Source organism: Dama dama, chromosome 17 (genome assembly GCF_033118175.1).
Source record: "Dama dama isolate Ldn47 chromosome 17, ASM3311817v1, whole genome shotgun sequence".
NCBI lineage: Eukaryota > Metazoa > Chordata > Mammalia > Artiodactyla > Cervidae > Dama > Dama dama.
In genome coordinates, this window is record NC_083697.1 from 20,685,909 (window position 1) to 20,708,656 (window position 22,748).

The 22,748-nt window shown below is 36.1% G+C and overlaps 1 non-coding gene across 1 annotated transcript; it reads left to right on the top strand.

Moving 5' to 3' along the window:
- Positions 1–21,902: 21,902 nt before the first annotated feature.
- Positions 21,903–22,034, top strand: LOC133071952 (small nucleolar RNA SNORA76). Its single transcript, XR_009696573.1, has one exon. It is a non-coding gene; the product is annotated as a small nucleolar RNA SNORA76 (small nucleolar RNA).
- Positions 22,035–22,748: the final 714 nt, after the last annotated feature.

Below are 22,748 nucleotides of genomic sequence, written 5' to 3' on the forward strand. Positions count from 1 at the left end.
CTCTTCCCAGTTATAATAATAAAGGCAAACATTTACTGAAAATCTATTATGTGCCAGGTACTTTAATATCTCATTTAATTTAATCCACAGAAAAATGCTGTGATTTACTTTCTCAAATTAATAGATAAGAAAAGTGAGGGTCAGATATATTTATGACTTTTTCAGGCTCTGCAACTACTAGGTGAAAGGATTTAATAAGATTTTTCATAGGTACATTTTTAGAATTAAAGAAATGAAATACATTGTAGTATAAATCCTATAACTTGGTCAAATGCTTGCTTGAAACTGAATGAGTCCATCAAAGCAATACAAGCTTGTCTTGTATAGCTGCTTCACTCAAGAGTCCTTCTTAATTCAAATAGTTTCAGATAATATAATTAAGATTTTTGCATTGAGTAGTCACCTTAAAACTGTCAGTAATATCTGAATATCGGTGGTGAATGGAGGACTAATTTCTGCTTTCACACATGATGACTATGTTACAGGAAAGATCTTATATCATGGACCATATTTGCATACTTATCTATTTATAAATAGGAATGCATGCCTGTATTCCTTAATGTTGAAATTAAAAGAAACAATGAACAGAATTGTTGGTACTTTGAAAAATTAAAATAGATAAATTTTTATCATCAGAAAAGCTTTAACACTTTAAAGATGAGCTATTGGAAATTGTTAAGAAGTAAATAGGTGACAAATGAACCAATTAGAAGATGCTTATGGTACAGCTAGGCACTGAGAATTTTTAGGTTTGTGGACTACTACGAAAGGTAACAAAGTAGATCAGATATGAGGAACTATATATATGAAGAAATATATATATATATATATATATATATGCCATGAGTGATGATAGACTTACTGATTTTAATATTTATCCTTTATTTTCTTCATATTTAGGAAACATCAGTGTGGCCTTCTGCAATCTTTCCCTTATGACTTATTAAATATATATTGATACTTGAAGAATGAAAAAAGTTATTTGAAGGGGGATTAAGCATTGGTAGTGAGTCTTTGTTAAGATTATATTTTGAAGGAAGATTTTTTTTCTTTTAGTTTAAAATTTAGGTCCATCTCTCTTATATACCACAAATTATAGAATAATCTGAAACCTATTTTTGCAAATAGTCTGAAGCTTAATAAAATTAAAATTGTTTTCTCAACAGGTCCTTATGAAGTAGTTACAAATAAACTGCAAAAGACTATTTCATACTAACATTTGACATAGTTTATTTTTCTGGCTTGCAGTTTAGCAATACCTCTGCCCTTTCATCTTGAACTATTTGCTGGATCTGAGCACATAACATGCAAAAGATTTAGCTTACCAGGAAAGTTAGACCTGGTAAAATTAAGAAGTCAGGGGTTGTCTCTAGGAGCAGGGGTAATTATTACATACAACAAAAGAATATGTATTTTCATAAGGATCAAAGTTGTCAACCAAAGGGATAAAATTCTAGTAATGAAATTTCAGATTATTGGCTCACAAGGGAGAGAATTTTTGTGTGGGTGGAGGCCTCTTTCCTGGAGCCATGAAATCCCATCAAGAAAAGATTACCAGAGAACATCCAGAGATATTTTCTTAGCTATCCAATTGATAGAATACCGCTGCTGCTGCTGTGTAGTAGATAAATCGTGTCCAACTCTTGTGACCCCATGGACTGTAGCCCACCAGGCTCCTCTGTTCATGGGATTTCCCAGGCAAGAACACGGAAGTGGGTTTCCATTTCCTTCTCTAGGGGATCTTCCTGACCCAGGGATTGAACCTGTGTCTCCTGCTTGGCAGGCAGATTGTTTATCACTGAGCCACCTGGAAAGCCCCAATAAGAGATAATACTTTAGTTCTAATCCATTTTCAATTGAGTAAGTATCTGTGAGAGATAGCGAGTGATGTCTGTTGATTTTTTATATTAGATAACATGGAGTATAGAAAGGAAGCTTTTTAAAGCAATAACTAAATGAGTATCAAAGTGAAGAGGAATTAATATATATACTTCCAGTTGATAGTAAACATGAACAATGAATTTTCTTATACAATTAATTATTAACTTCATATAATTTTGTGGGGAAAAAAAGGTAGAGTAGTGATAGTATTTTTCCTGTGAAAGCATGTGAGACATTTTTCAGAATGAAAGCACAAAAATTCGATGTTCATGTAAAGTTGACATCATAGCAAGCCAAAGTCATGTCCACGCTGAAAGTTCTAAAGGAACAAAAATATCTTGAAAAAGCAGAAGAAGCTGGGTCTATAGAGTCTATCTGGAAAATGGATCAGAGCCACAGAATCATGAAGTATATATCTCATGATATATAAGGACTGAGAAAAGGACTGTGGAAAGGACCATCAGCTTTATTTCCTGAATTTTCCATGTGTAATGCTGGCCAAGCTGTACATTTTGAAATTTTCTCTGATGTCTACAAAATTTTGTATTTCATCTTTAATGCGTACCATTTTCACTTGAGTTGATTTGAGTGAATTTCATTCAAATGGTCCCTAACAGAGACATTGGGCATCCATGTTTAAAATCAAACACATCTTCCTCTCCACTTGAACTCCCATTGCCATCATTCTTATGGTGGGTCACTCAGGTAACAAACCTTGGCATGGTCTTTAACTTATTTCTCTCTTATTGCCTGTAGCCAATCATGAAAGTGTGTGATATACTTATTGGTTACTAGCACCACACCTAAGCAATGGTAATTGTCATGTTTCTTTAATTCATATCCTTCGTTTACATCCAAATTTTAAACTGATGCACAGATGTCTCAAATTTGTTTCTGCTTCTGTGCCTTAGTAACTGTTTCCTTCCTTCTTTTTATTTTCCCTTTATTCCAAGGCCACTTCATGATTTTTACTTTTAATGCTTTGATATTGTGTCTTTGAATTTTTAGTGAACTTATCTGGAATCTCATAATTAACAACTTTAAGATGAGATCTCCTTAGGACTAAAGATAGAATTTTTATTAGTTCAATTCAATTAAGCAAGCTTTATTGAGCTCCAGCTGTTTGCCAGGCACCGTGCTAGTTATTGAAACATGGCGTACAATGAATTACTCATTTTATTCAACAAATATTATTGAATTTCTAAAATATGCCAAGTCCTGTTTTAAGAGTTAGTCTCTGCTCTCATGGAGCTTATATTCCATTGAAGATAAATAATTTCACTGATGTTGCTTCACGCATGCTAATATGCCTCCCCAAGTATATTGTAAATCCCTTAAAGGAAAGAAACTGGTTTTGCTTATTTCCGGAATACCTCCTCATTCTTCTCCGGCATCCTTTTTTAACAGAAACTCCTTAGACTAAAATCTCAGCCCTACTCTCTCTCTTCATGTTCTTCATCTGCACATTCAGATATATCCACAACTCCCACCTTTCCTTATTGCATGGTGCCCTTGTTTCTCATAGTTATATATTTTGATATCTGCAAATGCGTTCTCATCACCAGGTCCCTTCTAGTCAGTCACTAGAATCCAACATGCCTAAACACAGACTTAGGCTTTCCCAGCACGATTTCCTCTCTCATCTTTACTCTTTGTGGCGCCATCTCTGCAGTCCTCCAGGCTTGAAACCAGCCAGTCATCTTTGACTCATCGTTCCTCTGCTTCAGTTCTTGCATTGAATTAGTCATGAAGTTATGTTGATTCTTCCCTCTAATTGTTTTCTGTATCCTTTTCTTCTGATTCATGATCATGTTGACAACCATAGATTAGACCTTCATCATTTCATACTTGAACCATTAGATAGTTTACTAACTAGCTCCTTTATCTTTGTCCTTTACTCGCTCCATCTTACTGCCTTAAGATATTCTTTGGATATTTCTTTTTATTGTCTTTCTTCCAATTCAAAAATCTATAAAGGGGACCCATTGCTTACTACATCAAATTTAATTTTTCTTGAATTTTTAGACACTTGATAATTTGATCCCAATCTCTTCTATCTGGTTCATTTTCTTTCATTCTTAGTGTGACCCTTCTGCGGTCAGGTTATTTTCACTCATGCCCATTCCTTATGCCCTGGCTCCAGAAGTAGTAGAGAGTAAAGGTTAAGAGTTTGAATTCCGGTGTCTACACAGACCAGTGTTACAATCCAGCTATTACTTCTGTCCCAGCTCTGTGACCCAGGACAAATTGACACTTATTTCCTTAAGCCTCAGTTTCCTGATGGGAAGTACTTCATTCATGTGGGTAGTGAGGAGTAAATTAAATGATGTCGGTTAACTGCTCAGTATGGTATCTGATAATATGTGCTTAATAAATGCTGTTACTATCTTTACTTGGCTATGTTTTCCCCCTCCTGCATACTTTTCTTCTGTCCTTCCTCCTGGTCTTCATCTAAAGCTCTACTCAAAGCCCTCTGTTCGTAAAGCCTTAAACAATTTACCTGTGCTTCCTCTGAATTCCCAAAGAACAGACAGGTTACATAAGACTTTGGGGGGCTGAATCAAATATTGACAGGGTGAATATGACGTGGTATGTGGGAACCTAGAAGGCCTAGAATCTAACCTACTCTCACAAAAATTAGCTTGAGATCATAGACGTAATTATTCTGAATCTCAATTTCCTCACATTTAAAATGGAAAAATTACTTTTTCCACTTTATAAGGTTGTTAGATAATCAAAGAATTTACCTCAGAGATTGTCATGATTATATGCATATATTTTCACTGTGTCTTGATTGTTGGTATATTTTGCAGCTTGATGGAGGCATAATTGACAAAATTATAGTATAACATATTTAATGTATACATGATAATGATTTGATATATATATGCATTGTGAAAGGAGTTTCCCTCCATATAATTACACATACATCACCTCATTTATTTATTTATTTTTTGGTGGAAATATTTAAATTCTACTCTCTTAGCAAATTTTAGTTAAAACATTGTTATCAGTGACAGTCATCCTGTTACACATTAGATTCTTACATTTTATAGCTGAGCATTTTTACCCTTTTACACTCTCTGTCAATTTTCTCTATGCTCTAGGCCCCTGGCAACCACTTTTCTACTCTCTGTTTGTATGTTAGACTTTTTTTTTCTAAAGATTTCAAATAGAACTGATACCATGCAGTATTTATCTTTGTCTAGCTTATTTCACTTAGTATAAGGACCTCAAGTTCTATCCACGTTGGTGCAAATGGCAGAATTTTATTTTTTCTCATGGCTGAATTGAACAATGAAATGAACATGAAATGAACAATCTCATCATTGTTATAATATTTTGGTAAAAGTTAGGCATTGATTTGTGTAATGCTTATAGATTTGGGGGGAAATAACTGTATTAGCTTCCCAGGTGGTGCTAGTAGTAAAGAACCTGCCTGCCAACACTGGAGACAGTAAGAGATATGGGTTAGAAACTTGGGTCAGGAAGATCCCATGGAGAAGGAAATGGCAACCTACTCCGGTATTCTTGTTTGGAGAATCCCATGAACAGAGGAGCCTGGTGGGTTAGAGTTCATGGGGTCACACAGAGTCGGACACGATTGAGCGACTTGGCACGATAGCATATAAACTGTATATAAAAACTATAATAGGTGCTATTTAACACATATATTTCTTTAGGACAGAAATAAATTCTAAAATATATTTCATAATGAATTATGGAATAATTCATCATGAAGAAATTCAGTCTTCTAAATTCATTTTGTATTTTGCATTCATCATTTTCTATCTAAGTCCCTGAGAACTACACTTCTAAAAAGCATGGTGTTTAAAACAAACATATTAACAAACTTTTGGCATCATCAAGCTGAGTGAAAATTCCAGAGAAGGTTATTATGCTTTCTTGAGTTATTTCAGTTTCCAGAAGGAATAAAGACAAAAAGAATAAATACTGATTAAAGTTTAAATTTTTTTCTTTAACCTTGAAGTCTAACTTTTCCTTAAACTAATTTATTTTTGGTTTGTTTGAAGCCCACAGACCCCCTCCTAAAGGGAGAAATTATTATTAAAATGGTCCATTTGTAAGATTACCCCCGTACTGGCCCCACCTAGGCTAATTGGCATTATTGAATGTGGGTAGAAGGAATGCTGGCCACAGGGAGTAGACCATTTTCTGTGATTCATATCTTGGAGCCACTGGGGTAAAATTTAGAGGGAATCCACTCCTATTTAAATGTCAGTTTCTTACTCTTAGACAACTATTTTTCAGTACCCAATTAAAAAAAAAAATCTGGCCACACCCCTTGAGGAAACAGAAAACATGTCAAGCCATCACAGGTAGCAACTTCAGTCTTATTCATTCAGTTTTGTTAACCGCAGACACAATGAAGAAATAAGATGTAGTAATTCAAAATGATTGTGAACTGGATTCTTTTATTTAGCCTTAGCTCTGGGAATTTTGTAAATAAGAATGCATGCAGTAGAGGTGAAGATGATTTTTTTTCAAGGAAATAATATAGACTTTCTAGTTCATTCCAACTCCTGCTGGTATTCTTGTATGTTGATGCTTTTGAAAGAAATAATATTCCAAAATTAGTGTAATCTGTGAAGGAATTCTTGGAGGGTATAATGCTTTCTAAGATGATTATTCAAAGCCCTTATGTTACATAAGTTCTTTGGTGACTAGAAGAAACAGTTATAATAACAAAAATAATAGGCTGAACTTTCCACTGGGATCTTTGAATAGACTCCTTGAACAAAGAAGTGAAAGTTGTGAGCATATGTGAGCATATGAGCAAATAATTAAACTTAAAAGATTAAAAGATGTGGTTTACATATAATTTACATTGACTGTTATTTTGATATGGGAACTCTTCCTTTTGTTTCGGTTTTCTGAAGTGTGCAGCTAAGAAAATCTTCCAATTATTTTTCAGTGGAGACTGGGATTTGAGCAGAATCTGAAATGGAAAGTACCTTAAAATGATATATTTGCATTCTTCCTTTAGGGTCAATGTTTAAAGTTTGCTAATGTAAGAATGTTTAAAAAGTAGGACTTTCATTAAAAAAACATTTCTTTCTCTTTTTTTGTTTGGATAATTCTTCCTCACTGGAATCCCAGGCCTGTGCTCCAATAACAGGATGATGGTTGTTATTTTTGTTTGTTTGTTTGTTTGTTTTTCCCATTTATTTTTATTAGTTGGAGGCTAATTTGTTTTTTAATTAGTCTTTAACTCTGTTTTTTTTTGGGGGGGGGGTCAGATTATTTCAAAGTCAGAAATTCAAATAAGGTTCTTTGATTTAATGAACTTTATTGAAATAATTATATTCAACAGTAAAAATCCATTAATTCAACAAAATTTAATAGTTTACCAGGAAATAAGGCCAAGAGTTCTTTGTATAATTACTAATATTCTCCTGTGAATTGTGGAAAGTCAAGCAGGGAACGAAAAAGCCAGAAACTTTTTTGTAAGACTCCATTATCAAACTATTTGTGTGACAGATATCCTTTCTTTTTTTCTGTTTCAACTCAAAATTCATAAGTAAATCTTCTATTTTTCCTTTTGAAAATGAAAACACTAATACAGATCTTTTGAGGCGTGGGAAGTTTATGGATTTGAGGAATTCAGGAGTGAATGTGGGTTGTAATGGGTAACAAAGATAATATTTTTCAGTATCTTTTGGGAACTAGAGAGGAAAGAGGTATATTTTAGAGATTAGAGGAATCCAGGCCCAGGTATATATATACAAATTTGCAAATTTTAGTCACCTTCCCAAGAATATTTCAAAAAACTATTACTATAAGTGACCCACTGCAGAAAAACTATGAGTATTATTGACTGAGGTCACTGCTCTTGTGCAAATCATCTAAATTTCATGCAGTTCCAAGTACAGCTATATGAATAAAAGTGATATTACAACATTTTGTGTTGTGTTGGATTGTTCTCATTTTTCATGGTGGGTCTGTTATCCCTCCCTGCTCCCAATTCTTGCTAATTTTTCCTTTCAAGTATCTACAATTCAGAGCCTATAGTCAAGGAGAAAATGGGAGGACAGCCCCAATATGAAGGGTGGAAAAAATTAAAACGCAAATGAAGGATATCACTTTTTTTCAACCTAGGCTGAAATCTAGGTTGTATTTCATAAAATGAGAGAAGGAGTTGCAGGAAGGTTTTCCCCTGTTGCTGTGACAGGTCAGCATTTCTAATCTGAGGGTCACAGCCAAGTTCCCTGTTTAGTAATTGCTTGATTTGACATCTATCTTGACCTTTATTTACTTTGGCCTCTCTGGTTAGAGGTCACAAAAGCAAAAGAAGATAGAAGTCTTATAATGCCTTGATGATGAAAAATGAGAACGGTATCCCTTTGCCCCTATGTATGAATATATGTATAATGCACTGCAGCATTTTAATTCTTTGGTGCAATCCACAGTGGAAACACTTATAAATTTTCATCTGATTCTAGAGATGTATTTTGTAATGACTTTGTGGTGAAGATAAAAGATGTTAAAAATGTTTAATCTAAACTTGACCATAAGGAAATAGAGACAGGTTGTCCTGGATTAATTACTTTTTATATGATCAGAATTCCCAAGCACATAATTGTGGTGTCACAAATAGAAAATGTTACTTTCCAAATCCTCTAAAACAAGATTTTGATATATGCTTTTAACTGCATGGTTATCATGGATGGGAATCCAGATAGAAACTGCAGTATCAAGAATAGATGTTAAATTTATCCTTTCCTATATTGTTAGATATACATCAGGCATAAGTCTCAGCTTTTTCCACGAATGAAAATATCGTATTTTAAAAATAAAAATAGTAAATTGAATTATTATTTTTCCTTCATATAGTCAGCCCAGGAATATGAATTTTAAGATGAGATTCCTCAATTTCTTTGCCAAATGTTATGTCCTAACCAGAGAATTTTACTAATAATATTCAAGGCAATTATTTAGAAAAAGTGAGAGTCTAGTTTAACATGAGATATTCTTTACAATGTAAATAACAGTGGCCAAAGGAGAAAAATTCTGATTTTTGATGCTATTCAAATTTCTCTGTTTCTGTATCTTTGTAATGATACAGCAGATGTATGTAATGATACAGTAGATGGAAAACATGAGGTACTATGATTGCTAGTGAATATGTGGAAATTTTTGGAAAAAAATCAGTATTCACCTGGGCTTTTCATAACAGTAGGTAAGACAAAATTTTCTAAAAATAACTATAATTTGCTTTCTCTGAAACTGTATATCATTAATTCTTAGTCTCTATTAACTTGATGTTTTACTTTATGCTATGTGGTGATTTGTAAAGTTAAAACATCAAAGATATTCAAATATCTCTCATTCTCTATCTTTTCTTCATTATAGTCACCATTTATGGTTATATATATTTATTTTATGATTTATTTAGTGTTTGTGTCTTGACTGTAAATAGGAACTAAGTCTTTTACTTGCTCACTATCAAGTTCTCAGTACCTAACTTAGCTTTTAATACATCAGTTCAGTTCAGTCGCTTAGTCGTGTCCGACTCTTTGCAACCCCATGAATCGCAGCACGCCTGTCCATTACCAACTCCCGGAGTCTACCCAAACCCATGCCCATCGAGTCGGTGATGCCATCCAGCCATCTCATCCTCTGTCGTCCCCTTCTGCTCCTGCCCCCAATCCCTCCCAGCATCAGGGTCTTTTCCGATGAGTCAACTCTTCACATAAGGTGGCCAAAGTACTGGAGTTTCAGCTTCAGCATCAGTCTTTAATACATAGTAGGCCTTTAATACATATTCTTGAATACATATTCTTGAATACATGTGAAAGCAGAATGCTTGTAATGAATGAGTTTATCCTTTGAGACTACTACAATCTAGCAAGGCAGAAATGAGGTTAGTGGCAAGGATAGGAAATGGAAGATTCTTTACTTCTCTCAACATAAAAGAATGGGGGTTATTGACTTATGAGCACTCCTATTTTGAACAGATTGTAGAAAGCTGTCTTACCTGGGGCTTTTATTCATCATGGTTAAAAACTGGGTTCATGGACACAGGAAGGAAAATGGTGATGTTTTGTGTTGGTAAACTAGTTCTCAGAAAAATAAAGCACTGATTTGTAACTTTTGCCAGCTTCTCTGGTGTAAATGCTTTATCCAAGGATGATTTCAAGATACCAAAATGATGTCACTGAAGGTAGAGTTGGGAAGAGATACACAATCGGCTTCCTCTGGCAGGACTAGAACGTTATTGTGAGAATGTATCTTTGAAAATTTACTTTTTCAACTTCTTTTCCTACCATTTACTACATGGACATTTACAGTTTAATATGCTGGCCCTCTACTAGATTTACATTTTTGGCACCATGGAGATGCTCTGTTTGCACCCTCTTCCAGGAGGACTTGCTGACCAGCTGCCTCCAGCTCTCAGCCACTTCTCTGATTTCCTCAACTTCAGGGTGCTGCCTCGCCCAAGGGCTCACCATTTGGGCATCTTACATCTGGTGACAGAGCCAGGCAAGGATATAAATGTCTGGTTCCAGGTATTCTCATGTTTTTGGCAGAGACTTGGGCATCTTGTATACTGGTTCAGTTTCCACTTCTGCCCCAGTCCTGCTTCTTCATGCTTCCTTCCACAGATATTGATCTTAATAATATCCTACACTAAGTGTTCACTTCAGAGAGATAAAATTTTGGGCACACTTCTCCATTTTACTTTATTTCTCTCCATGACTTGGGAGAACCTTCCCACCTTCCCTGCTAACCAGCCTCTTATCCTTCTCTCCTGAAATTAGCTCATCTAACTTTTCCAGGAAGTCAATTGAACAATTCTTGGATGGGCCACGTGGCTTCATAGCACCATTTCCTAAGTTTTATAGCACCCTGGGTAGATTGTTATTTTTTTTTCTTACCTCATCCTGGAATGTGATGTCATGTCAGCCTTAAGAAGCATCACTACGAACAAAGCTAGTGGAGGTAATGGAATTCCAGTTGAACTATTTCAAATCCTGAAAGATGATGCTGTGAAAGTGCTGCACTCAGTATGCCAGCAAATTTGGAAAACTCAGCAGTGGCCACAGGACTGGAAAAGGTCAGTTTTCATTCCAATCCCAAAGAAAGGCAATGCCAAAGAATGCTCAAACTACCGCACAATTGCACTCATCTCACATGCTAGTAAAGTAATGCTTAAAATTCTCCAAGTTGGGCTTCAGCAATATGTGAACCGTGAACTTCCAGATGTTCAAGCTGGATTTAGAAAAGGCAGAGGAACCAGAGATCAAATTGCCAACATCTGCTGGATCATCGAAAAAGCAAGAGAGTTCCAGAAAAACATCTATTTCTGCTTTTTTGACTATGCCAAAGCCTTTGACTGTGTGGATCACCACAAACTGTGGAAAATTCTTATAGAGATGGGAATACCAGACCACCTGACCTGCCTCTCGAGAAACCTGTATGCAGGTCAGGAAGCAACAGTTAGAACTGGACATGGACCAACAGACTGGTTAAAATAGGAAAAGGAGTACATCAAGGCTGTATATTGTCACCCTGCTTATTTAACTTATATGCAGAGTACATCATGAGAAACGCTGGGCTGGAAGAAGCACAAGCTGGAATCAAGATTGCCAGGAGAAATATCAATAACCTCAGGTATGCAGATGACACCACCCTTATGGCAGAATGTGAAGAGGAACTAAAGAGCCTCTTGATGAAAGTGAAAGAGGAGAGGGAAAAAGTTGGCTTAAAGCTCAACATTCAGAAAACTAAGATCATGGCATCCGGTCCCATCACTTCATGGCAGATAGATGGGGAAACAGTGGACACAGTGGCTGACTTTATTTTTCTGGGCTCCAAAATCACTGCAGATGGTGACTGCAGCCATGAAATTAAAAGACACTTCCTTCTTGGAAGTAAAGTTATGACCAACCTAGATAGCATATTTAAAAGCAGAGACATTACTTTGCCAACAAAGGTCTGTCTAGTCAAGGCTATGGTTTTTCCAGTGGTCATGTATGGATGTGAGAGTTGGACTATAAAGAAAGCTGAGCACTGAAGAATTGATGCTTTTGAACTGTGGTGTTGGAGAAGACTCTTGAGAGTCCCTTGGACTGTAAGGAGATCCAACCAGTCCAACCTAAAGGAGATCAGTCCTGGGTGTTCATTGGAAGGACTGATGCTGAAGCTGAAACTCCAATACTTGGCCACCTGTTGAGAAGAACTGACTGATTTGTAAAGACCCTGATGCTGGGAAAGACTGAGGGCAGGAGGAGAAGGGGATGACAGGATGAGATGGTTGGATGGCATCACTGACTCAATGGACGTGGGTTTGGGTGGACTCCAGGAGTTGGTGATGGACAGGGAGGCATTGCGTGCTGCAGTTCATGGGTCGCAAAGAGTCGGACACAACTGAGCGACTGAACTGAACTGAACTGAACTGAATGTCAATATATGTTTATATATGTCTCTCAATTGTAAGTCCCTCAAGAGTTTTCTTCTATCTCTTGTTGCCCGATGCCTAGCCCAATGACAATGCATAATAGGCACTTAACACATATGTATTTGTTGAATGGAATTAAATGATTTTCCAGTTCTCATTGTGAGCTGATTATGGAGATTCTTAATATCTAAACTGTTAAGGTGGGGTCTCATGGGAAAGCAGTTACCAACTTAGTTCCTGAACAGTTGGAAAGATGGTCACCTGAGCCATCGGGCCCTTCCTTTTTTCTTGGTATGAAGGCAGCAATACAGACATATTTATAACGTAAGGTAGGAGTAAAAACTTAAAACAGAAGGGATATGTCTCTTGAAAAATACAAACAGCCACCTTTCAAATGATACTTGGAGAGGACTAGTTCTCTTTCCTGGTTTGTATAGTTGTATGAGAAAGAAAAATTCACACTCAAATGTTATTTCTGTTTATAAAGGAGTTATTTCATTGTCTGATTAAAATCCAGATATCTTCTCTAGAGTATACATGAACTTTATAAAATAAGTAATGTTTACTAATCTTGAAAGAAGGTAGAAATCATTGGGCATATTTAATAGTTTTTAGAGAACTAATTTCACATTTATAGCATCCAGCTGTATGGTTTTATGACATGTTAAATCATAAAATGTGAAGTTTGATTATGTTTTGACATTTAGTTTGATTGCAGTCTATTAACAGACAGCTAAATGTGGAAGTTAGATGAAGTGTTTATCTTTGAAATCATTGTTTGAACTAAAGCAATCCTTTAAAATATTTTATTTATCTGTGTCACTAATTTTTTGCAAGGCTTATTGTGGGGACCAGATTTCTTGTATGAAATTGTATATGAAAAGAGAGGCCTGAGGATTGCATACACTAGGGAGCAGACGTAAAGAAATCTGATTTTGAAATATCTCTACAATGTCTTTAAAATATTGTAGATAGTAGGTGGAAATAAAGTTTTCAAGTGTAGCAATCAGATAATAATAAATAAATGGGGTGAAACAAATACATGAAGGTCATAAATTTCTGTGTTCAGTTATATGAAGCTTAATCAAAATAGAACTGTATGACTTGACTCTAGATATAATTGATTTTTACAGCACATTGTGCTGTCTATATTTTTATGATTTTGTATTCAATTCATCCTCTGCATACAGACATTATCTAATTGTTTGTAATGCTATTTATATGTTTTTTTCCTGGATTAACTTCTAGAAACCAGAAAATTTAAGTAAAAAGATCTAATTTTTTGGCATGTAATTTGCTCAACTAGATGATTGAGAAAAAAACCCTTTGAGAGTGATTGAAGATCTAGAATTTTATTGATTGGCAAGGACCACACTAACCAAGTGTCACAAACTGGGTGCCTTAAACAGCAAGCATTTATTGCCCCAGTTTTGGAGGCAAGAAGTCTGAGACTGAAGGGTCACCAGAGGTGTGCTCCCTCTGAGTGCACTAGAGAAGGATCTTTTTCAGGAATCTCCAGCTTCTGTTCAATCCTTGGCTTATGGAAGCAGGACTCCAGTTTTCATGTAGTATTTTCCCCTGTGTGTTTGTCTCTAAAGTTTCCTTTTTAATAAAGACACTAGGGATATTGATTATTGATTTAGGTCTGCTTTACTCTGCTGTGATCTCATCTTAACTACTTACAACTACTATAACTCTATTTCCACACAAGGCCATATTCTGAGGTACTAGGGGCTGAGACTTCAACATATACATGTTGAGGACACACAATTCAATCTGGAATAAGAACCAATACAATTCATAGCCAGGTTTAATGAGGCTGCCTCCCACTGTTGTCTGATGTTAAGATTTTGCCTCCAAAAATGCTGTGAATTCAGAGAGGAGATACATTCGTGGGATTCTCTCAAAGTAGTATCACTATTATTTTTTCATTGACTTTGTTAATGGGGGAAAATTCCAAAAGAGTCTATGATGAAAATCTGACATAAGGGAAGATACAGGTACCTGGCAGCCTGCCATTTACAGTTTTTGGTTAAATATCACCAGCGTCATAGGCAATGTGCTCTCTAACACAAATACTTTTTCAATGTAATTCAGTCTAATACTTCTTTAGTGTCCATATTTCCTAGTATTGTTATCATCTCTTTGAATAGTTTTACTTAGGCAAGAGGAAAACTTTTCTAGGGCTCCCAGAGCAAAGCTCTTTTTACCATTAAAAGTGTGAAAGGATTTTGGAATGTAGGCCCTTGAAGCCAGAAGACTCAGGTCTCTTCTTACACCATGTGGTGTTCCTGGGAAGATCACAACCTTCTCAGTCTTTGGCTTCTTTTTTTGCCATATAAAATTCTAGACTAGGTTGGAGTCTGTACAACTGTGGTATTCAGAATCTTAGAATCTCCAGGCCCAGAGAGGACATAGAGAAGTAGAACAATCAAGGCCCTTTATTCCCTGGAAGCAGCTCTTAGGCAAGAGCTATAAAGTGTTTATGTTCTGGAGATGATTATGATTTTGATCTACTGCTAAATAATGGATTGAAAATCACTAGACTAGATTCTACAATTCTTTCATGTTCTGAATTTATGACTTTATTATTTGAATAGATACTATGAATCAAGGTTGCTTAAGCCATGATATTATGGCTTAAAAAAGAAAGGAAACTTGTAATTTTACTATATGGGATAGCTATAGTTCTCAAAGATTTTCAAGTGTCTATTATAAAAATCATAAATACATTAAACTTTATGTATTGCCTTCCTATAGCACCATCATGGTCATCTTTCATTTATTCCTATTCAATAGACCAATGTCCTATTTTATTAAAAGTAAAAATCTATCGTATGCTTACTGTGCATCAGATCTAGTTCTGAGTATTGGAATTAAAAGATAAAATCTCTACCACAAACAGCTTATAGCCTAGTCAATGAGACAGACACGTAACCAGAACATTGCACTATCATGTGGCAATGTACTGGATGTTATGGCACTCCAAGGAAAAGCATCTAAAATAAACCTAATGGAAGTTGGCAAATAATCAGAAAGAGTTTTTTTTTTTTTTTTTAAAAGACTGTAATTCCAACTTGAAGACATTGCAGCAGTGGTGAAAAGGACACGGAAACATCTTGAAAGAGGAGAGATAGACCTTCACTCAACCATCCCTCACCCAAGGAGGTGACACTTAGGAGATCAGAAATGGGTAGAATTAGAGAGGCCTCAAAACTCAGCTCAGTAATGACAACCTATCCCATCAGCTTCAGTTTGGTGCTGTGTCAAGCAAGAATTTAATCAAGAGATAAGCGGAGAAGAGGATACCAGAACTGTCGGCTTGAAGATGTGAAAATTAGGACAATTTGAGGAGAGAGGAGGAAGAGGTAAGAAGGCAGTCTGTGCTAAGGCAAGAGAGAAGCCAGCATATTATGGCAACTATAGAACATTTAGTGGGACGGGATGTAGTCTGTGACAGGGAAGGTAGTGAGACATTAGGACGGAGAAGTAAGCAAGGAGCAATTAACAAAGGGCCTTAAGCGTTCTGAGAAGGTTTTAGTGTTTATCCTGAAGATTCTGAGGAATTGCTTAAGGATTTTAAATTAGGATGACTACATGATGAGATGTGTTCTTTTTAAAAAAAAGAATAAAGATATTTGTTTTTTAGTTGTCCAAAAAGGAAAATTTAAACACATGAGGAAACAAGTGCAGCAGCTTCATTGCTTTTCCTTCTTCTAAGATGGGATCCCCCAACAGACCAGAAAGAAATATGTGTGCATAAAATAAGAGTTAGAAGTAATTAATAAATGTGCTTTAGAAATAATGATGTAGATCTAGAAATTACTTTTTACATTTTTCTTTGGCTTCACAATAGTGTTTCTAGGAATAAACCCTAGTGGAAAATATTTTTTAAGAAGAAAATCATTATTTAGCAAATGTGTTCAATACAGTTACTGAGAGCTGTGGGTAATTTGGAAATAACATGGAAGGTGTCCTTTTGAAAGTTTATAACTGCAATGTAGAGATAAGATTAGAGATAAATTACAATGTAGGTAAAAATATCAGTTGAGAATTTTTTTAATTGTTCAGAAAATAAATTCTGAGAGTCAGAACTAAGACAGTGGAATTGTAGCTGGAGAAAAGCTGGCTTTGAATATAATAAGTAGAAGAGAAGAAGAGAAATATCAATAACCTCAGATATGGAGATGACACCACCCTTAGGGCAGAAAATGAAGAGGAACTAAAGAGCCTCTTGATGAAAGTGAAAGAGGACAGTGAGAAAGCTGGCTTAAAATTCAACATTCAAAAAATAAATATCATGGCATTTGGTCCCATCACTTCATTGCAAATAGATGGGGAAACGATGGAAACAGTGACAGACTTTATTTTATTGGGCTCCAAAATTACTGAAGATGGTGACTGCAGCCATGAAATTAAAATGCTTGCTCCTTGAAAGAAAAGTTATCACAAGCCTAGACAGCATATTAAAAAGCAAAGACATTACTTTGCTGACCAAGGTCTGTCTAGTCAAAGCTATGGTTTTTCCAGTAGTCATGTATGGATGTGAGAGTCGGACCATAAAGAAGGCTGAGGGCCAAAGAATTGATGCTTTTGAACTGTGGTGTTGGAGAAGACTCTTGAGAGTACCTTGATCTGCAACAGATCAAAACAGCTGACCCTAAAGGAAATCAGTCCTGAATATTCATTGGAAGAACTGATGCTAAAGCTGAAGCTCCTGTATTTTGATCATCTGATACGAACAGCCGACTCATTGGAAAAGTCCCTGATGCCGGAAAAGATTGAGGGTAGAAGGAGAACAGGGCATCAGAGGATGAGCTGGCTGGATGGCATCACCAATGCAATGAATATGAACTTGGGCAAACTCCGAGAGATGGTGAGGGACAGGGAGGCCTGGTGTGCTGCCGTCCGTGGGCTTGGAAAGAGCTGGACACGAATGAGCGACTCAACAATAGCAACAGGAACAATGAAAATAACATGCATTTGGTTTCATGCGTATTAACTCAAAGTTAAATTGATCATATAAATTATTTTTCAACTGGGACACTTTTGTGAAAGAAGGGGCGATTACTATTAATATATATGTTATGTGAAAGTTATATAAGATGGATATATGGCCACCTAGTTTAAGGTGGGACACTAAAATGTAGAGTTGGATATATGGAAAGCAGCATTGTATAGGATAGAGCCTGTTTTAGAGTTAGCTAGATGTGTACTTCAAATCCTGTTGAATGGAAGAGGGATTTTAGTCTTGTTTCTGTTTTTTGAGTCTGTGAATTTTGAGGATATAATTTAGCTTGTATTAGCCTTAAATTCTTTCTCTTTAGTATAGGGACTATACTACCAGTCTCACAGGGTTTCTGGAATGTCAAATAAAAAAAATTAAGTGAGTACATACTTGGCACTCAATAAATAGTAGTAATTATTATAAGGTAACAAGATATATGAAGGCTAGAAACTCTTGACTAGCCCGGGTATTTACACAGGTTTGAAAGAAGCAGAGCTCCTGTCCCCAAAGGAAATGGTGTAGGCAGTCTCAGGTATGCTTATCTTGTTCGTGTTCTAAATCCTGCAGAACCCTTGAAAGCCAGTGTTTGTTTTGTATTCTCGTTGAAAATATTATTGGATGTATTGATATAACAATGAGGATTACTCAAAATAGACTATCCTGCTGTTTAACTTTCAGGTCAAAATTTTAATCATGGAAATGCTAACAGATTCAAGGAATGATGCAAAATGTACTTCTTCATATAAATAAAGAAGAATTGATTGTGGATGAAATTCTTCTGCTATAAAATTTGCTTCTAAAACTTAATTTCATGTTTCCCCCAAATTGTATGCAACTGAGACTTCTCTGAAGTAAAACTTGGCACAGAGGAGTGAAAACTTGATTGCTGTTTAACCACTTCATGGGATATTTTTCCATCTTTGCTGTGTCATCTTTTAATTTTACTGACATATAAAATTAGACAATTTTAGTAATAATAGTGCCTTTCAGTGAATAAGGCTTTCTTCTTGTTTTTATCACATCATATAATTAAGAACCATTAACTACTGTTAGAGGATTTGGTTAAGTCATCTTTAAGTTTATAAAAACAAAATGAATGGCCTTCCATAATCTTAAAACAGAGTCATGGACTTTGGCAGGCAGTAAGAAGCTACTGTCGACAGTTCTTCTTGGGTATTAACTGCATTGTGTGATCTTCATCACAGATGTTTTTAAGACCTTATCAGAGTTTTTATGTAAACTTACTAAAAGGTTTTGGGTTTACAAAGCAACATTAGCTAGTTATAACAAGATATACTCACTTTCTAGGGACATGCTATATATTTTAGTAGTTATGGTTTGTATATTTAAGAATGAATGCATTGTTAAATAAGCAGAAATTGAAACCTAAATACAACCTTTAATGACAGTATTTAGAACTATGCTTAGTTTTAATTTTATTTTTTTAGGAAGGGGATGAGAGGGGGCTTTGTCATTTCGGGAGACATGACAGGCCTTTTTCCTGCAATTATGAAAAATATTTTCTAAAAATCTATTCTACCTGTATGGTATAACTTCCCTAGAATCAGTATTTCCTTAATTTTCTTAAAGCCGAGAATTTCTTTCTCATTGTACCACAGAGTTATAATAATATGTTTAATTTTAGGTTGTGAAGATAGTAATTACACAGATAATGTATTTTGTTTCAGCATGACTCAATGGGAAGAATAACTGGTCAAATGTTGAAATGAGCCCAGAGAATATCTATGATGTCAGCCTATTGGGCAAAATGTTGAGGACGCTCAATCATTTCTGTCTCCTCTATGGGTCTTTAAAAATATAACACAGTTCAGGTTACTTCATAGGTCATGGGCAAGTCTGATCTCGGTGGGAAACAAAAGTACAGAAGAGACACATGCTCTCAGCAGGAGGGAGAAGTCATATGCCCAATCAAGGGAGAAATAAAATTATTTATCACTTGAAAGCATGAGGGTTATGACCTGGCATGTAAATCCTACATAGCTCAAGGAATTAGAAATTTGTGGCAATTTTCTTCAAGGAGCAAATTCTTTACGTAGGCATTTTTATTCAAAGTAAGATGATGTCTTATAAGATGATTCCTTTCAAAGTAACTGCTAGGGGGAAAAAGCTTTTTAAACAGAAAAATTCTGAATCCTGAAAAATGTCATCTTTGTTCCAATAGATGCTTGATGGTGTAACAGGCCCCTTATTAGTAACACATTCCAAATGAAACTCACTTACTCCCCATCCTCTGAGACTTGTGTCTATCCTAATCAGACTCGGCTTTTCTGTCAAACCTCTATATCCAACAAGTATCCAGTGAGCCCTATCAATTCTGCCTCTATGTATAGTTTCAGGTTCTCTCTTCTTTAAACTTTCTGCTTTTGCCGTTGCTGAAACTTTTCTTAAAAAACTTTCTTCCCTGGATATTCAAAATAGTTCTACTGATATTTTTCCTTCAGCATAATCTCCTCCATCGCATCCTTCATACCCTGGGCAAAATTATTTTTCCAAAATACTAATTTAGTATGTGACTTTTTTCCCTTAAGACCCTTTATTGATATTCTGTTGCCCCTAGGATAATTTAAAAACCTTAGCAAGGTATATGAGATCCTCCATAAACTGGCTCCTGCCCATGCTGTTTGACAGTTCCACCTCCCGCAGCCTGGACCCTAGCAATATGCATCTATCTGTGTGATACTAATTGCAGTTTCACGAATTCCCTGTGTTGTTTCGTGCCTCCATGCTGGCCTGTGAGATCTGTTCTGCATGGAATGCCTTCTCTTTTTTCCACACCCTTCCTCTTTTGCTAGCCCATGTTGTTTATCTGGCAAAACGATATCCATTCTTTCAAATTCATTCTTTGAAATTCAGACTCCTTTGGGAAGCTTCCCCTTAATTTCTCCTCCTCCAATGTTTGTCATTGTATTATCAGCTCCTACCACATTATCTCGCATATGACAGTGCTCAATAATTGGTGGGTAATAATGATGGTGATGTCATAGAATGCATACCATTACATGGCATGTAATCCTCTCACCTCAGTTTGGTTGTTTGATTTGTTTGTTGTTGAGAAGGTATAAAGGTGGTTTTATTCCCACTTGTTGCTCTTTTATCAACATTAGAAAAATTCCTTTTGGTTATGTTCAAAGAAAGATCTATGTAAATTGCATTTAATTGAGCTTTGTGTTAAATCCTGAAGTAATCCTATGGTTTTGGATGTTGAGAAACTCTGACCCTTGAAGGTCTTTTTTTGATTGACTAAGATGTCGGAATTTACAGAGATGCAGGAGGACTGAAGATAGTATTTTAGGATATTATTTTATTAAGTTCTTAAAACATGCTCTGTTATTTAGAAATAGTATATTTTTGTAGATTAATTATAATGTATATGTTTATCAGCATATGTAATTAATGGAAAATAATTGCTTTGAGGATGATCATTATCAATAGCATTGAACTGGAAAGATAAATTGTTGTTGTTCAGTCTAAGTCATGTCTGACTCTGCGACCCCATGGACAGTAGCCAGCCAGGCTCCTCCGTCCATTACATTTCCCAGGAAAGAATGTTGGAGTGGGTTGCCATTTCCTTCTCCAGGGGATCTTCCCAACCCAGGGATCAAACCCACATTTCCTGCATTGGCAGGCAGATTCCTTATGAATACTTAAAATATTCTGGGGCTTTCTGAATGTAACGTGGCTAATGTTCTTTGTTTTTCAGGAAACTTGCTTTAAGTAAATTATGATTCTTGAATTATGATTGGTTTCTACTATATTCCTTCTTTTTCATCTAAATTACTTTATGTTAAAATTATTTATAATGGCATAAATTATTTATAATGCTTATGATGTTTATTATTTATAATGCATAAACCTAAATATGCAACATTTAGTTATAAGATTTAATCGTCAGGTACTCGAATGTTTTTAGAACAGTGGAACATTTAGACCTGTATAGGCATGATAAATTTTATTATGGAGAGGTCTTTGAGAAATTGTCTTTTTGGTGAGTGGGTTCTAATATGATTTTCTGATCATATTATAGTGAGGCACTGTGCTATATAAGTAAATCTTAAGAATTTCTTTCTCCAGGACCTGTTAGAACATTTCAGATAGTCTTTCCTGGAGGCTGTGTATAAATTAACTCATCTCTCTCTCCATATATAAATATATATGAAATAAGTCACAATGAAATAAATAAGGGCCACTAGTGACATATGCCACTTCCATGCTTAAGTTTTGAGAGTCATTGCTTCATTCTCATCTCTCTTCTCTGTCACAAAACCAGCGAGCTCCATGTCAGGGCTGCTTATTCAGACTTACTTCCAAAATAAAGAGGACACTGAGCAGATCAGCAGCTCGTCAATGTGATGAGCGTAAAAGTGAACAAGAAATAAACTTTCACTATTTAGTCCATAAGACTTGAGATCACTATTACTGCAGCACGATTTAGCCTACACTGGCTAAAACAGATGAAAATTTTAATAATGAAATAAAAATAGATGTATATACAAGTACATGCAAATTCTTCTTTTCTCAGACTTCAAAGCAGAACTCAATGTCTGAATATAAAAAATAAACTTTTCTAGTGCACTGCTTTTGATCGTCTGCCTTGCCTGCGCTCGGCGCTGGGCGTCCTGCTGCAGCGCCAGAGTCTGCACATGCGCAAAACCGCGGCCTTCCGACCCGCGGAAGCGGCCTTTTTAACCCAGAGCACCTGGGGTCCTCCGGGCACTTAGGGTTTGAGGGCTTAACGACTCAGGCCTCAGCCTTTAAAGACAAGGTTGAAATTCCTTCAGAGACGTCGGGGATCCTGCAGCCTCCGCTGCTTGGTGTCAGGCATAGCTTGTGCCTTTCCTCTAAGTCCAATTGTCTATCTCTTCCTAGGGATCGTTGCAAGTTCAGTTAAAAAAACCATACATGCATACGTATGTGTACATACATGTGTGCTCGCTTAGTCGCCGCAATTGTGTCCAAGCCTCTGCGACCCCGTGGACTGTAGCCCGCCAGGCTCCTCTGTCCATGGGATTCTCCAGGTAAGAATACTAGAGTGGGTTGCTATGCCTGCTTCCAGGGGATCTTGGCGACCCAGGGATCTAACCCACGTCTCTCATGTTCTCTGCATTGGCAGGTGTCTTCTTTACCACCAGTGGGAAGCCCATGTACATACATACATACATACATACATACATATACATACATACATACATATATACATATAATTTTTAAAGTTAATTTAAAACATGATTATTTTGAAAAAAGATTGTACAATCCAGTAGAATCTCTGTTGTGTTTCAGTATCCCTTGAAAATGCAGTTGGTTTTAAGCTGAAGTAAAACTAGTTTTGTGGGGAGGTTAACAACACTCTGAAAAACATTAGGTGTCTGCGTGCTTCGTTGTGTCAGACTCTTTGTGACCCTATGAACTGTGGCCTTC